This window comes from Lepeophtheirus salmonis, chromosome 8 (assembly GCF_016086655.4).
Source record: "Lepeophtheirus salmonis chromosome 8, UVic_Lsal_1.4, whole genome shotgun sequence".
Classification (NCBI taxonomy): domain Eukaryota; kingdom Metazoa; phylum Arthropoda; class Copepoda; order Siphonostomatoida; family Caligidae; genus Lepeophtheirus; species Lepeophtheirus salmonis.
In genome coordinates, this window is record NC_052138.2 from 27727639 (window position 1) to 27744966 (window position 17328).

General features: G+C 34.1%; 1 long non-coding RNA gene across 3 annotated transcripts in view; it reads left to right on the forward strand.

The window, feature by feature from the left end:
* Positions 1-1256: 1256 nt before the first annotated feature.
* The window catches only part of LOC121123019 (uncharacterized), a 44569-nt gene continuing 28497 nt past the window's right edge, over positions 1257-17328 (forward strand). For 2 of the 3 annotated variants that reach the window (XR_005865891.2, XR_005865889.2), the window contains exons 1-4: positions 1257-1474; positions 1579-2342; positions 3021-3355; positions 3409-3677. This is a non-coding gene — a long non-coding RNA (uncharacterized lncRNA). The remainder of the gene's footprint in view (positions 1475-1578; positions 2343-3020; positions 3356-3408; positions 3678-17328) is intronic. The other variant, XR_005865890.2, reaches the window with a different exon arrangement.

The window sequence follows — 17328 nt, forward strand, 5'->3', positions numbered from 1 at the left end:
ACTCTACTTTGTCGTTTCATTAGCTATTATTCTGAGAATATGGTTATTAATGAATTACAATTTCATTGAGTGTGACGTTATAAAATCTACTGTAACGGATAAAAAACGTCTAAGTCAATTATACGTAGTATATCTTCATTAAACATTTTGCTAATAAATACTTTCGTTATATCCTCAAAAATCATAATAAAGGAGGCAGCTGATAATCACATCAGTATTTTAAACAATGATACCATATGTCTCCCCCCCCCCTTCTCTTTTCAACCGTTTTTCTCTACAATATTATCAACTTTGTGTGTAACTCGTATTTCTATTAACCTTGCTATGACCTATTGGAACGGAACGCTAAAATCTCATTTTTAGCATACAACGTTCAAAAAAAAAAAATATATTCTGTTCATTTAACGCATGTTCCTTGGAACGCTGTTCAATTTTGCATTTTGTTCACAAGCCTGAAAATATCTTAAATTTCATCATATCTACAAACAGGTAGCCGGAGTTGGAGTCCGGAAATTTGTTCCGACTCCGGCTACAAAAATTATTATAATCTATAGAAACAAAACTTATTTATAGTCTAAGGCTTTCATTGAGTATTGGTAAAGTCTATACAATCACAATTTCAGAACATATCTAAATACTAAATTGTTATGTAGGGTAGAGCATAGCCACTAGTCATGCTAGTTCATTACTTAGTCTTGTGATTAGTCAATGTCATCAGAGTAATTTTGCAATGAGAGGTTGTTTGTATTGATGTTCCTCGGTTACGAGTACATCAATTATGTTCAGAAGTTTATTAATGCATTAGCAATCGGTAGATGGAGATCCATTTCATTTTTTGATTGTTGTTCATCTTCTTAAATATTTTATATTCCAAATATATATATATTTTTTTTTTACCTGGCGGAGTTAAATTATTAGTAATAACAACCTATAGCTATAAATTAATCTATAATTATAGTTTCTAGACTCAATAGTAATAATATAGGTTATAAAATATATTGTTAAAAAATTGTGCATTGTAGTCGGAGTCGTCGACATTCAAAATACTGCAGTTGGAGTCGGGGATTTTAAGTAGCCACTCCGAAGCCCTGTCTAGAAGAATTAATTATAATTTAATAGGGTTAATAACTCACAGAGAAATATCAAACAATTAAAAGTAGTTAGACGACACTAGTATAAAAAGAAAAAAGTAAAACCGGCAAATCCAGTGATCTGATGAATAAATCATATCTAGAAAGGTGGATTTTGAGCGAGTTCTGTCTAATAATTATTTGTAAATATTACAAATATTTTGTATTAGTATTTAATTGACATCGATGGAGAGGGAGTTGGGGATGATAACTGCCTGGGATATGTTATCATGGAGTCACGAAGGGAGCTCTTATGCTTCACTGCGTACATTATGCATTGTACTTTGGATAGTCTTGGCTCAAAGTTCATTCAGATCTCTTCTTCCAACATTCTAAGGAACAGGGTAATTTTTTCACATTCGTAGAATCAATGGAACGAGGTCTCCAACTCCTTATGGCAAAAATAACAACCTCTCTCTTTGGCAAAAATAACAACTTCTCTCTTTAGGATCTTAGTGATTAGTGAATGGATTCTTCAAAATGACGTTTGGATCCGCATGTTCCATGCCAACGCTAATAATAAGTCGTTCAAACATTCGCCTTGCAATAGAGGAAGGATTCTTCTCTTCAAGAGCAAGACTAACACTCGAAGCTTGTTTTATCATCAAGATTAATATAAATGTATTTCTATTAACCTTGGTCCAGAGAACATCCACTATGTTCTTTGAGATGTAAAGAAGTTATTCAACACGGGGCTCCCGTCTGATATATAATGACCTGCAGAAGTAATTCCTGCACTACTAAGGAGCTCACTCCTACTGTTCAGTCGATGATTATAATTCAGTGACTCATTCCCAATGGTAGAGCTCCATAAAGAGCACATCTTCCTCCAATGATGGCCCAATCTTTTCACCACTCCAAACATTTCAGATGGAACCATACAGATCTGTTCAGCAAATTAAAAATTAATCCCTTGTAAGAATTCTTGTTTGATTTGAATTGCTCAAATTCACCAGAACTTCTAAGTCGTTTTAACCACGAGATATACAGCGAATTCCACATATCTTCTATGTGAGTAGAACCAAGACCCGAGCGAGTTGTTGAGGAATCAACCCTCGACCTTGAAACGTATGCTCTTTGATGTCACTATACTAAATCTTCCCTTAATTTATATATGCTCTCACATATCATCTTTGAAAAAGGTACTTATCTCAACAGATGGAACGTTTTTGGGAGGATATTGATTTCCCAGGCCTTCAGTTTTTATATCTGGTGAGTGGGGTATTACTGAAGAATCTGACATCTTTTTGTATAGTAGATAAAATTTGTAACTCATTTCTTCTCTCAGCATCGGCACTGCAGCTAAAAACTTTAATTCCTAGAACTGAGAGAAACTCACCAAAATATTTTTTATATATTTATATTTTTAATATATAATTCACTAAGATATATAAGGACTCTATATATATATAAGGGCTAAAATTGAATTTCATTTAACTTACATTACATTGCCCCCCTCCTGTGTAAGTCATTTATAATGAAAGAAGGATGGAAAGTAGTTAATGATTATTAAATATTCAGATTTCCTTGTGTATGTCAAGTGTTCAATATGATTCGATTCGGAGATTTCGGTTTTTTGCCCATTACTTTTATCTCAATTTGTTATACAATGTTTTTAATCATTGAACATATTAGATTATTTTTAAATAAAAAACATCAGGATCGAAATAACAGTGATTCAACTATTTCTTAATGTTTTTACATATGAATTTTTTCAATAACTGTTTTAAATTTTTATTTATTCCAAACTTTCCCCATCAACATTTTGCACTTTTTTTTATTACAATACAGTTTATATAAGGAACACCCAATACAGTTGAGGCCACTTTTGACACCAATAATAAAATAAACCCATCTTTTCCCTTGCAATACTCTTTTTTCACAATTTAGGCTCTCCTACATCCCTGATGCCAACTCCCTCGAATACAACTTTTGGGTGCATGTTGAGGGGAAGGCCTGCAGTGTCTGTCATCCAAACACAGAGGCCTTTAAAGCCACTGTCAGCCAGCACTGGGACGCCATGAGAGATGACTATATCCCCAGTGGGTGCCATATCTTCTGCTGGGGATATAGTCCTCTCATATAAGATATCTTAAGTTAGTCGTCACAGTTGGATAGGACCTGATATAGAGATTCGAATTCTTTCTTTTTTTTAATCCTGAATGGCTTTGATGGCGTGGGAGATGGAATTTGCCAGCTTTTCTTGTTTTCCCGTTAGAAATAAAGTAAGACCATCCGCGTTTAATAAACTCTTCATTGACTTTTCATTTATTTTCAGACCTTCAAGGCTGAAGTTGGAGTTAATAACCTCGTTTAATCCATTCATTGCTATTAAAAAGAGGGATGGCGATAACACATCTCCTTGCCATGCTCCACCCTGAATCCGAAACTTAGAGTGAGCACCGGGAATATCAATGCTCGATGTAAGTTTCTAAGAATGACCGAGACCATATTAACAAATCCATTCGGATATTAACAAGGCATTAATTCAGTAATATCTCCTTCCCGCCTTAGACTTGCACTCTTACACAAATCTTATCTCTATGGGTAAGAAAAACTTAAATTTCACATTATTTATTGTTAACTTTGAGAGTATATCTTTCCGGGAATCCGGGGATTTTAAAATGTGTTTTCCGGTATCCCGGAAAATGGGAACCTTTTATATATATAGACAATATATAGAATGATTACTAAGAAGTGAAAGTTACTTCTTTTATTTTTTGCTTCGTCGTATAACTTGAGGCATCACTCTCGTAATATTATACTACAGGAAATATTTAGGTAAATGTAGAAATCTACTATTATTCAATATATATAATTCGGTATTGGATAGGCTCTAGGTAGGTAGGGTCTGAAATGAATATGAACATTGATTTGCTGTACCTTAAATACAGCATATACATAGGCAAACCTTGTGTCAACGTCTCATACGACCATTAGTCATTGAAAACAAATATTACGGGTGATATTTAAGTAAAATATATTTTATAACACACATTTTGCAATATTTCACTTCATGTCTAGTTTAGAAGTGTTTTTTAACAAAACTGACATTTCTATGTGTGGAACACATAATTTATTTTCTATAAAAATAAATTATTCTTAAATATACATAACTTCTCTAAAAAAACAAAGGTTCATATAAAATATACTCAGGTTATACCTATAATACTATTATCTATTTATTGTATGCGCAATGCAGCTTATCTGTGTGTCTAAGCTAGCCATATTTTTGGCATTATCCATTGTCGCTGATATAGTGAGATTTAGTATCTCTATTTTCTAATTTTCTATGACTTCTTTAAAAACCGAAGAAAGATTTTCAATGGAATGACTTTCATGTAGATGTCTTGTGAGCAAAATTTGGCACTTTAGCTGCCAAATTTAAGTAATATAATGTACAGTGACAATTAAATGCCTCTCATTTGCTCTAGAGGTCCATCTATCCCTTGTCAAGGATATATATTTCGAAGTGGACAATTTTTCCGCAAGAGCTTCTTTGGTTTTGTCGTAAAGTTTAGGAATCACGTTACTACTTCAAGACGATATTTTATATCATGGCTCTAGTTTTTTAATTAATTCCCTAAATCCTTCTTCAACCACTGAAAAGGGTTGCATTCCTTTAGAAATAAAATCCCCTATCTGTGCTGATATTCTTTGTGCCCTTGAGAATTATCAGCATGATGTTGTTTAAATGCGACAGATATTGACAATTGCCTTGTGTTCTTTTCACCTCTCTTTTTCCACACAAAAGTGTTTGGAGAATGTCTTCCTAAATGAGTTGATTTACTTCCACTGGCATAAAGGATTCGTGTCGAACAATATTTTTGTCCATAGCTCCCCCCCCTTCCTGTTGTTTAGCCATCTTTATAAGAAGATCATATGTGGTCCCAAACCGCATACTTGTAAGTACCAAAGGGAGGTATATATATAAATCCATATCAAATTCGTAATCCATAACTACTTGTTGGTCGATGATACTTAAATGAAACCTTTAAAAAAATGTAGATTACAACTAAGTAATAAAGAACAAAGAACCGAAATATTTTTTACTAGTGGTTTCCTAAATATTTAAGGCGCAATATATATTTATGACGCAAAATATGTGTTCGACTTTGTAAAATATAATAACCAACGCAATTGCTCCGGTTTATTTAAATATATATCTTATGTATAATATATAAGCCAAATCAAGAAGGATAATAGTAATTAAAAAAAAACGAAAATTTTATAATATCAAAATATTTATTATGTGATTATATATGTACAGGTTAGGGCAGCAAAACGTGGACTGTTAATTAATGTTTATTTTCTCATTACTATGAAAAGGTTAAGTGATCATTTTTTGATATTTTGTTTCGGCCGTCCCTTTTTCCATATTCAAGATATATTAATCATTTATTCATTTCATCATCATGAGCGAACAACAAACAAAAATGATCTCCTAGATGCCGGAGTTGATGTGAAAAAGATTACGGACATTGTTAAGTGTTCTAGAAGCCTAGTTTATAAGTTGAGCGAGATGAAAAAAAAAATGGAGAAGATCTCTCCAGGATATTAGGAAGTCGGGCCATAATTTAAAGGCGAATACGAAGTTCTTGTTAAGTATGGGGAAGAATATAAAGGTGGATCCCACTAAGTCCATGAATACCCTCCCCAACGACTTCTAAAAGCACAACTTGGGATTAGTTTCTTTTTAAAAGGACCTTCTGACATAGGGCATGAAAGTCAAGAGGTGCAAGAAAATCCTTACATGGATCAAGGCAAGTGGGGCAATTGTAAAAAATTTATCGGACAAGAAGATTTAACAGTTGATCAATTCCACAACCGCCGGAACGACCGCTGGCTTAAGGATACAAAAAAAAGGTCCAAGGGGTTTACCACGCCAAATATCTGGTAAAAACAATGTTTCTTAACGTTGTGGCCTCTGATGGAAAGAAGATACCTCTGTTCTTTTTTAAGGCTGGACAGAAAATCGGCCAGGAGCTCTTCTATAAGGTGCTTAGCTACACTATCTTGCTATGGCTGAAGACCACTACCCAGAGACTAACTACGTGTGGACTCAAGACGGTACCCCCTCTCACACGTTGGCCAAGTGCCAAAAGTTCTGAGGAGATAACATCGCTCTATTCTGGTGCAAAGAGATATGCCCACCTCCCTCACAAGATTTGATCCCACTGGAATTTTTTTTATATGGGGCACTTTGAAGAGGAAAACCAACAGGACCTCACGCCGAAATTGGACTCACTGAAGTCATCCATAGTGGCTGCATGGGACAATTTGTCAGATGAGTTTGACATCAACTCCTGCATGGCCTTCAGATGACGTGTAACGGCTGTGATGGATAATGAAGGAGGCCATATTGAGTGAAAAATGTTTTGTAAAAACCTTGTCTACATATTTTGTTAATATGATTTTTTTTTGTCTATTATTGAATATATAAAAAATATTGATGCATTTCTAAATCCATCTATCGAGTCCATATTTTGCTGCCTTATACTATATATTATAGCCTATAAGTATGGCACCATTGGCAAAAACGTACTGAACTACGTTACAAACCCTGTACCGTAGCAGCCCTAATAAGTATATATATTTCATAATATTAAAATCCTATATATTATTTCATTCGATACTTTATTGATTATAATATTGCTCTGTTACATTTTATTAATGCCGTAGCCATGCAGTCCTAATTTAGGACTGAAGACTGCATTGCCGTCCAATTCACTCTCGGTCCAGTTCAGTCCTAAAAATTATAAAGTTCTGTACTTGATGACGTAATTCAACATTATTTCATCTTTCTTTAATCAGTTCTAGTACTGACGGTCCGAAGACTGGATTGAACCGAATCAATAATGTCTGACTCAACATAGAGCATAGAGCGTTTTCATGTGACGTTACAATTTTGATCTCGTCTATTTTGGGGACATAAACAGCCAAGTTTGATAACAATGAAGGCCTTTTTTCCTTAATATTTTGAAAGGAAAATTGTGAGATATTGAATCTCACAATGAGCCACATGAATACAAAGGACTTAACTCAAGGTCTATGAAAAAATTATATCTACGTACTTTTAGCAAACATCTGTAAAAATCATTTTTCGAACGTTATATGTTTTAAAGGAATAGAAATGCTATAATTGAGGGGGATAATTTCAAACTGAAATGTTACACATTTTCGTGTTACTTATATTTTTTTATTATTTCATGAAATGTTATGTATGTTTGGTATTTATTTTCTGAATATATTAAGATCTTTAAAAAAGTAAAATAAACAAATAATGTGATAATTAGAAAAAAATGTCATAAAATTTCATCCTAATTTTTTATAAACAAAACACAATTTTTTTATTTCAATCAATATCAAAATTCTGCAAAAGTGTTGGGGGGGGGGGCAATAGTCCATTGGCCCCTCTGGTTCCAGTGCCACTGTCTCTGAGAACAGAGATAGTAGTATAAATGCCTTTTCTAAAAAAAAAAATAGATCCTTATTCGGGTTCTAAAAATGGATCAGTTAAATTCTCAAGTTGTTGTGAACAGTTCTCACTAAATTATTGGTGCTAACTCCTTCTAACTGATTTTGGAGATTTTATTTGTTATTTTTCGACCTGATATCGACGTATACTACCAAGGGGTCCATTCAAATCTCAACAATTTGAATTTTAAAATTCAACAAGACATGATTTACTAATTAATAATAGAATTTCAACAAAATTAATAAAAAAAAATTAATTATTAGTGTATCCGTCCTTAGTGGCAATGATGGCTTCCAGGCAGAGCGGAAGGGCTGGCACTCGCTTCAGATTTAGTCCTCTGTCATTGCGTCTCAATGTTGGCTGGCATTGCCCCTGAGGGGCTCATTTTTTTTATGACTGACACTGCAGACCTTTCTTTCGATATGCACCCAAAAAGTGTCGTTGAGGGTGTAGGCATCAGGGCTCTAGGGATGCTAATAGTGTAAAAAAGAGTTCAAAATAGTCTTACAAAGGAGGGCATAGGTTTCTTTCATTGCTGATGTCAAAAGTGGCATCTCCACCCTTACAAGATTCTTTCCACCCACTTTTTTATAGTTGTCTGGACAGTCTGGTATACAACCCTGGGATCTCTTGTATGGACCCTCATGGACTTGAGAGAGTTGACCTTGACTGTTTTATTTAACTCCTCTGCGTCCAGTTTGGCTTTTTTGACAAATCCCTTCTTCCTCTCGTTGACAACAAGTTATCCAACAGAATGGGGCATACTTGGCTTAAATCAAATGATTGTAACACTTCTTATAAAGCATTGAAACAAACCGAAAAGTATAAAATTACTTCGATATTCTTAGGAAAAATTCAAAGAACCAACAATTAAGGACCGGTCTCAAGGATTGATAGTTCTAAGGGCCAATAGGACTTGTCCTAAGACTAGACCAGACCGAATAAATAATTTACAACATAACACTAGTGGTAACTCAACTTAGCACTCATAATTAGGGATGTATCGGTCCGTAACATCAAACAATCTTTGATAAATGAAGTTATTATAGATATATACACCTGTGACGTCATCAATTTAATAAGCCAAATTTAGACTTTATTTAGGTTTAAATTAAGAATAGTTACAAACTATTAACGGAAATTATTTACTAAACCGATAATCAATATGGTAATCCAGACATGGAAGGAGAGCAGCTTAACTGTCATGACGTTGTATTAGATCAGCTGCAAGCATCTCTGGAAGGAAGGAAATAAACACAAATCTCACTCCGGAAGGGCATATAGGCTAGAATTACTGAGATGTCCATCCTCAAATCTACTCCCAGTCTAATAAGGACATTTACTTATAACTCTGGAGGAAACCCTCACTGTTATTCTCCGTCTTTCAAGAGAACATGCATTAGTTATTACTTTATACTTACATGTTGCCTTCTCAAGAATTAAATTATAATGATAACAGCTTCAGAAATTAAAAAAGCCTGTTTGCATTACCAACTAAAAAAGGTCGCTCCTACTTTCTAGGACATGTTTTATACACATTATAACAGAGATAGTAGGGACAATTATAACACTTATAGCTTTGTGCTCAATTACTCGTACTTGGTTCGACTTAGACACCCTAAAATATAACACAACATACCCATTAGGAATTTTCTTTATAGACGATTATTTATTACGGGATTTAGGGAAAATTAAAGGGAGTATTATCCTGGGATCCCGGAAGAATCCTGGGAAATATTTACTCTATTAATAAAAGTTTGATTTTCTATAGAGAAATGGAATAATGTACGAAGTCAATAGCATTTGACCTCATTTTTATATTTAAGTAAAGAATTTACACAAATTCATAATAAATATATAAATCATTGTGAATAAAATACTATTTTTGCAAAAAAAAACAAAAAACAAGTTACAATGTACTGAAATGACAAAAGTTTGGAATTTGTTATTGTAGGATATTGTTTTGCACTTTTTTCATCTAAAGACGAAAATAACCTTCAATCGTGCAAAAAAAAACGGGTTTTGATTTGAAAATCTGTAAAATATCGAGAAATAAATGATTTTTATTAAATAAAGTACTGTATATTAGATGTATCTCTTTCAACGTTATTGCTCTAGCTTGCCTCACGCTATGAGTATTTGTCGCAAGTTCATAAATAAATATACTCTTAGTGTACTGCATATTACGCGCAAATATTTGTATATTTACAGTATAGGCGGTGTTTTCGGGAGAAGTGGGGGGGGGGAGCCCTCCTAATTGTCATAATATATATGAAAATATATACGAATTCCCCTTCACATAGAATACACTTCAAACTTTTGGCCTCCCTAATATAGATTTCAAATTCCACCTATGGTCTTCAGGGTAGTCCCCTGGCTAACAAATGTCAAACATGCTTTCTTTTAAGAGTACTAAACAATACCATGAAACTTGCAAGACTGATTGCAACGGACCTCTTTGTACTGAGCGTTATAATTAGTGTTGTTTCGGTCCTTACTGAAGACTGGAGTTCAGTCCAGTTCAATCTCGGACCGGTCCAGCTCAGTCCTGCATATCAGTCCTAAAAACTTATAAAGTTCGGTCCTTAAGCTTAACTTTACTTCTTCTTTTTTTAATCAGTTTTAGTATTCATAGTTTGAAAGACTGGTCCTAAGACTAGATTGGGCTGGACCAAATAAGTAAGGGCTGACACAATACTAGTTATAATTAGAGTTGAGTAGTTTGTAATAAAAAAAAGAGCTCAAGGAGAAGGCGAGAGCAAAATGTATACTATTACTGACTTATTACCCTTGTTGATATCAGCTGTCTCTTATATGATTGTGGGGGAGAAAATGAATTACTCCTATAAAGAGTAGAACCTTCTATATTTGAAATATAATTACTACAGGGAAAATATTGTAATTATATATACATATATATTAAGGTGGAGTTAATTTTTTTAAATTTGAGAAATGTTGAGCTGCGAGGGTCGTAATTTTTTTATTTTAGACGAAATTCTTCTATAAATTTTAAATGGTCAAGAAAAATATTTGAAAATTTACAATTTAAAAAAAAAAGAAGTATTTTGATCTGAAAATCATCTAAGAACTTCGTTTTACAACAAACCTTATAATACAATACATTTAGCAAAATAAATATGCAAAATAACATATTTATAGTTTTTCTACTAACGTTTGATTCTAATGGTTCAAAAAGAGAAAAGATTCCCATAACTTGCATTTCTGCTATATGTCCATCTGTCTGCTCGTAAAAGACACATATTCATTGTATTCTTCATTTTTAAAACAATTTATATCAAAGATAGGTGAGAATGCTTCCTTTAAAGGAAGAAGTTGACACCACGACGACCGCTTAAAAAAAGAAGAAAGACCACACGTAAAAAACTGTATTAACTGTTTTTCCTTTTCAAATTTTAAAGGATAGTTTTTTCATTAACTCATCTTATAATATTTATTTTAAAAAAAAATCCTGAATCTGTTATTTTTGAATGTTAATAAAACTATATCAACTCATGGTAAAATAATCAATAATTAAATGATATCATTTATGGGTCATTCCACGTCAAGTGTACACACCCTCACGGTATGACCATCAAAGATTTTGATGAATTTTGGTAAGCTGGCTTTTCTATATGATATAAGAGAGTGTGTGAAATATTAGGGTTCTGTGACTCACCTGGGCCCGCTCAAAGTTGGGCTTGATGCGTTTGATCTGTGTTGTTTAGAAGGCCATCATTCCGCTCATAGTGGCTCGATTTTAACACAAATTACGTCAAAAGATACACAAGAACACAAAATTTAACTTATTTTCAATCATAATCTTATTTTAATCAAAAATAAAAGTTTGGGCCTCTGGTGCGGCCTTCAAAATGACGTCCCTGCCAAGTAGCAAACCCGATTTTGTATTAATTTTCGTAGAATATGGATCAATATATGTTTTCAAACATATCCAAAATTCAGAGTGGGATCTTAATAGGATCACTTCCAACACGAACATTATTTAGAGTATATAGAGCCGCTTTTATAGCATATTGGTATGATTGTTCTATATTTAAATTCGTATTATATGTAAAATATCAATACAAATAACACTATGATATTGATTAAGTCAATAAGTTAGTATTCATAACAAAGAAATTACCTACCCAAAGTACTTTAAATCCCCACATAGTTTTATTGCGCATTAATTAATTGAAACATTCAAATGTATTATTGTACTTTAATTGATGCGTGCATTTTGAAGAAAACTATTAATTCAGACACATTCTAAAATTGATATAACCAGCTGATAAAATGGCATCTGCAAATAAAAAGGATTTTCGTAAGTATTGTGTAGATCCTATAAAAAGACACAAAAATAAATATTACGGAATAGATCTTTGGAATGTTTCAAAGCCCCTTTTAGTGCAGTTTCCTTCGTTATTAAAGACATGTGATTGACTTTGCACTGGATCCAGGAAAACCCTCCATAAAACAGATTCTCCTATATCGCCAACAGAAACAACAGAAATCAGTGTTTCTCCAATAGCAATAGAAATTGATAACATATTTACTTAAAATATTGAAATGGATACTTTAAATCAGTCACTGACTCTTTTAGGGGAAAGTCCATTTGACCAATGAAAAGCTGATAAATCAAAAATCTATGTATTATAAAAGCGAATAAAAGTACAGGAATCCGTAAAAAGAAAATTGGACTTAGTCATTGGTTCTCCTGAAGAAAATAGATCGAATGTTCCATTATGTGATGAATTCTGCATGCCTGAAGTGATTAAAGACCTAAAAGAAAACTATAAAGTTTAAAAAGAGAAAATTCATATTTTAGCAATTTTCGCCAAGACTATGAGCATCAGATTAATGATGCAGAATTTCAATTCCTCACTACGAATGGCAGTTCAGGCAAAGAAATTACTCGATGAAAGAGGCATGTTGTTATCTCCTAATCCAAAGGAGGGCAAGCCACTGGTACCTGATTTAATAAACAAAGTGTTCGAATTCTATCGTTCTGATGATTCAAGTAGAGTGTTACCTGGTAAAAAAGATTATGTTGTAATACGAGAGCCTACTGCAAGAAATACATACAAAAGCGATTAATTCTGAACAATTTAAGAGAACTTTATTAGAAATTTAAAGATACAAGCCCAAATTTGAGCATTGGATTGTCAAAATTCGCTTCCCTTCGACCTGCAGAATGTGTTCTTGCTGGTACTAGTGGTACACACTCTGTATGTGTTTGCACTTTTCATCAAAACATTAAACTTATGATCCTAGGATCGAGAATGCCCGAAATAACAACTTATCAAAGGTACTGTCATGTTATTGCATCTATTGTATGCAAACCTGCATTACCTTCGTACTACTTTTGTACTTGTGATTCCTGTAAAAGTACTGATGATCATGAAAATATATTACTCAACAAATTTGAAAACAAAAATATCGACGAGGTACAATTTCAACAGTGGGTATCCACTGATAGATGTGAATTAACTTTTACAGTACTTCCAATACAAGATTTTGTTGAGCGTTTCTTTGAAAAAGCAGTCAAGCTAGCAAAACACGACTTTATTGTAAAGGCCCAAAGCAGTTTCTTAACAAAGAATAAAGAAGAAATTATGGAGGAAGAAGTTGTGGTAATTGGTGACTTTTGAGAAAAATACAGTTATATTGTCCATGATGCGGCTCAAGCATTTCATTGAAATAAAGCACAGGCAACAATAAACCCTTGGGTTTACTTTTATAAGAATAATGGTAAGCTATGTCACCACTCTTGCACTATGATATCCGATACAACTATCACGATATTGTAGCCGTACATTTATACCTGAAACGACTTGTAGATCATTGAGTCATATCAAAAAAATATATTACTTTTCCGACGGGTGTGCGAGCCAATATAAAAACTGTAAAGCCTTCTTGAACCTCACGTTCCACCAAGATGACTTTCAATTGTTTGCTGAGGGGTATTTCTTTGCCACAAGTTACGGCAAGGGACCTTCAGATGGTGTAGGTGGCACTATTAAAAGAGAAGCTACGAAAGAGAGCCTCCGACGTCCTTATATAAATCAAATTAGAAAGCCGAATGATTTATTTGAATATGCACGGAACAATATGAAGATATATTTTTGCTCAGAAGAAGATTATGAAAAAAAAATACTATTTGAAAAGAAAGGTTTGGTTTTGCAAAAACCATTTATGGTACACAAAAACATCATTCATTTATTACCGAATTAGACGGATTACCAAGAGTTCCCTTGTATAGTGAATTAGAGGAGTCAAAAGTTGAGTCTGGCATATAATTCAAGTTTAAAATGAATATGATTGACTCAATCATATTGTTATTTTATAAAATAAATAAATTTTCAATTATATTATACTTAAATAAGAATCCAATTCTATTTTATTAATCAACAGAAAATATGTATATTAATATAATACGAGTTTAAATATAGAACAATAATACCAATATGTTATAAAATCAGCTCTAAATAATGCTCTTGTTGAATGTGATCCCATTAACATCCCACTCTGAATTTTGGATATCATTGAAAACATATACTAAAATTTGTATTCTTGTGTATCTTTTGACGTAATTTGTGTTAAAATCGAGTCACTATGAGCGGAATTATGGCCTTCTAAACAACACAGCATAAGGCCCAACTTTGAGGGGGCCTAGAACAGCCCAGGAGAATCACAGAACCCTAATATTTCACACACTCTCATATTTTATATAGAAAAGCCAGCTCACCAAAAATCATCAAAAATGGAGAAGATCATGTCGTAAATTGCAAAAAAGTGTGTACACTTGACGTGGAATGACCCTTATAAGAAAAACAATGAAAAGCTGACTGTATTATTACCGAAATATTGATCCTCTCAAAAATTACTTTGACCCCTTAAAAATATATTTATTCAATATCTAGAAGACAAGTAGACAAGGATTAATTTTTAATTATTCTGCATTTATGTCATACAATTGTAATGTATATTTAGTAAATGTAGCTTTTTACGTATGATAAAAAGGGCATGTACCTCTCTCCCCCTACGTAGATTGTTATAACTAAGTATGTGCGTCATTTGATACATTTGCGTATTTATTAAAGCCTTATCCCCTTAAATATTCAGTATAAACATGTTTTGGATTGAACCTTCAGGGATATTATCCCTTCATCACAGTTTTATACTTATTGTATTTTGCAACCTTTCCTTCAATACTGGATAAGAAACACGCTTCTTAAAATGAGTTGATAGTTAGCCAATCTTTCCCCAATTCCCTATTTTTATTTACAAAAAAAATAGGGAATTGTTCAGAGCTTAACAAGAAATCATTGTAATTCAAATTCTAAAACGTTGTAGAGTGGAAAGAAGCAAAAACATTTACAGCTGAGTCCAAAAACAGTTATATTTTTTGTGTTTGTGAGCACATAGTTACCTTTTGGTGTGACGCGGCCGACAGAGTAAAGAGAATGAACGGCGTGGAAGAGACTTGAGTGTATGTATATATGTTTTATATACATGGTCATACTACCTGGCAGTAACTAGCCTACCAGGACATTCATAGGTAAATGAGTATATTTATATATATATTAAAACGGCTTAAGATTACAAAGGAGATTGAGAGGGGGGAGAACGGACTTAGTCATAATACACAACACCTTTATTGTATCACACAGCCTTATTACACAAAAAAGAAAAGAGTGGGGGGGGGGGATATAAATATATTTTCATCAAAAAAAGCCTTGAGTATAATGGCCATGTTAAAAAAGAAACGGAAAATTCATCATGGTAACCCTGACAATTTGAAGAATATTTTTGAATTAGATCAGCTACAATCGGCTATGGAAAGGGATGAGGAGGAGAAGGAAATAAACAAGGATATTGGCAAGAATATCTCCGATGTCGATCCCCAATTCTACTCTGAGTCCTACAAGGATTACTAGTACAGGTGTGCGCCTTTAAAACTGAACACTCCTTTAAATTTTACGCCATGCACATGTTCGTGATTTTATTGAGTTGAAACCGGTTTATACTTCAAGGCAAGGGTCTTGACTAGTTATAAACAAAACTCCAGCAAAATCTAAATAGCAACAGTGAAACAACAGCCGATAATATGGAGAAACGTTGAGTTGCAATTTCGGAACTTTCCGCGTGGGGAAAAACTCCCACTGAAATTGCCAAGGTTCTGAACTGCAGCCGCACCACCGTTTACAGTGCTGTAGCAAATGGGACTCCTGAGGCGACCACAAGATCTAAGTCAAGGCCTCGAAGGTCGGACGAAATGATTGCTGCCGTGAAAAAGTATGTCCAGGACAAGAGAGGCAAGGTCACCGTCAGCGGCCTCTCCACGAAGTTCAACGTCACCAGAAGGACCATGGACCGGCTAATTAAGAAAGATCTCGGCCTTAAGGTATACAAGGGAACCCCTCGTGAAGCCCTCAAGCCTGTAGACAAGGAAAAACCCTTTGCAAGGTCGACGATTCTTCTCAACAAGCTTAAGAAAAAGCCAGACGATGTCGTCGTTTTGTTCAGTGATGAGACGCCCTTCAGCCTAGGCGAGATAGTGGCCAACAATACAGGAGTTTATCTGGCGGAGTCTTTCGGTGCCAGGGATGATGACGTATGCATGTGGGTAAGGAAAGACAATTTGCCAAACCTACAGGTCCTGCTGTTGTTGCGTCCGATGGTCAGAAATGTGATGTCATCTTCTTGGAGGACCACGAGAGGCTTAACTCCGAGACGTACTGCCAATACTTAAAGGACAAAGTGTTCCCTTGGGCCAGGGCTACTTACAGGGACAGGTGGCGGCAGCAGGACGGTGCCAGCTGCCACACTAGCAACTTTACCCAAGAGTTCCTTCAGATCGAGACTCCAGCCTTCTTCGATCGGAATTCTTGGCCGCCTCACTCGCTTAATTATTTACCGCTTGACTTCGCAGTGTTTGGGCGTTTAAAGGGGATGCTGTCGGGAGTACAATACAAGTCCAAGGATCAGCTGAACTCAAGAATTCCTGAGCCAACCTGAGTTGGTAGTGAACAACATGGGGGGGGGGCATATTGAATAGACATGTGTCTAAGGCGCTCATCTTTCATGTTAAATAAATTAATTCGTCGACCACTTGAAAAATTACAGAATTATTTAACTATTTTTAAAAATTTCAGAGTGTTCAGTTTTAGACGCGCACACATGTATAACTCTGCAACAAATCCTCATGGTTAGACTCCGTCTTTTATGAACACACAATAATGTTCCATCAGGCTTTGAATATTATGGAATCTATTTAGAAAAGAATATTCACTAATCAGGAATTAAATAACTAATGACAACTGCTTAGAAAAAGAAAATTCATTCTTAAGATTTCCAATTCCAAAAAAACGGCTAGCTAAAAAAATTAAAAGGATTTACAACACGAATTATAACTTATAGATAGGATTTGTGTAAGAGCGCGAGCAGAAGGCGGGAGTGAGACATCTGATATTACTGAGTTAAGACCATTGTTAATATCAACTACGTGCTATGTAATTGGGGGGGGGGATGAATTACTGTTCTACATTTAAAATAGCATTAGTACAAGGAAAATAAGCCAAATAATGTATATCTGACATGTATTTAGGGCATTGCACATATCTTGCAAAAAAATATCCGTTTTCATTATAATGCAATATAATACGAACATATTCTTTTTTTACTTAGTTATATAATTTATTCTATTGTATAATAGAATAA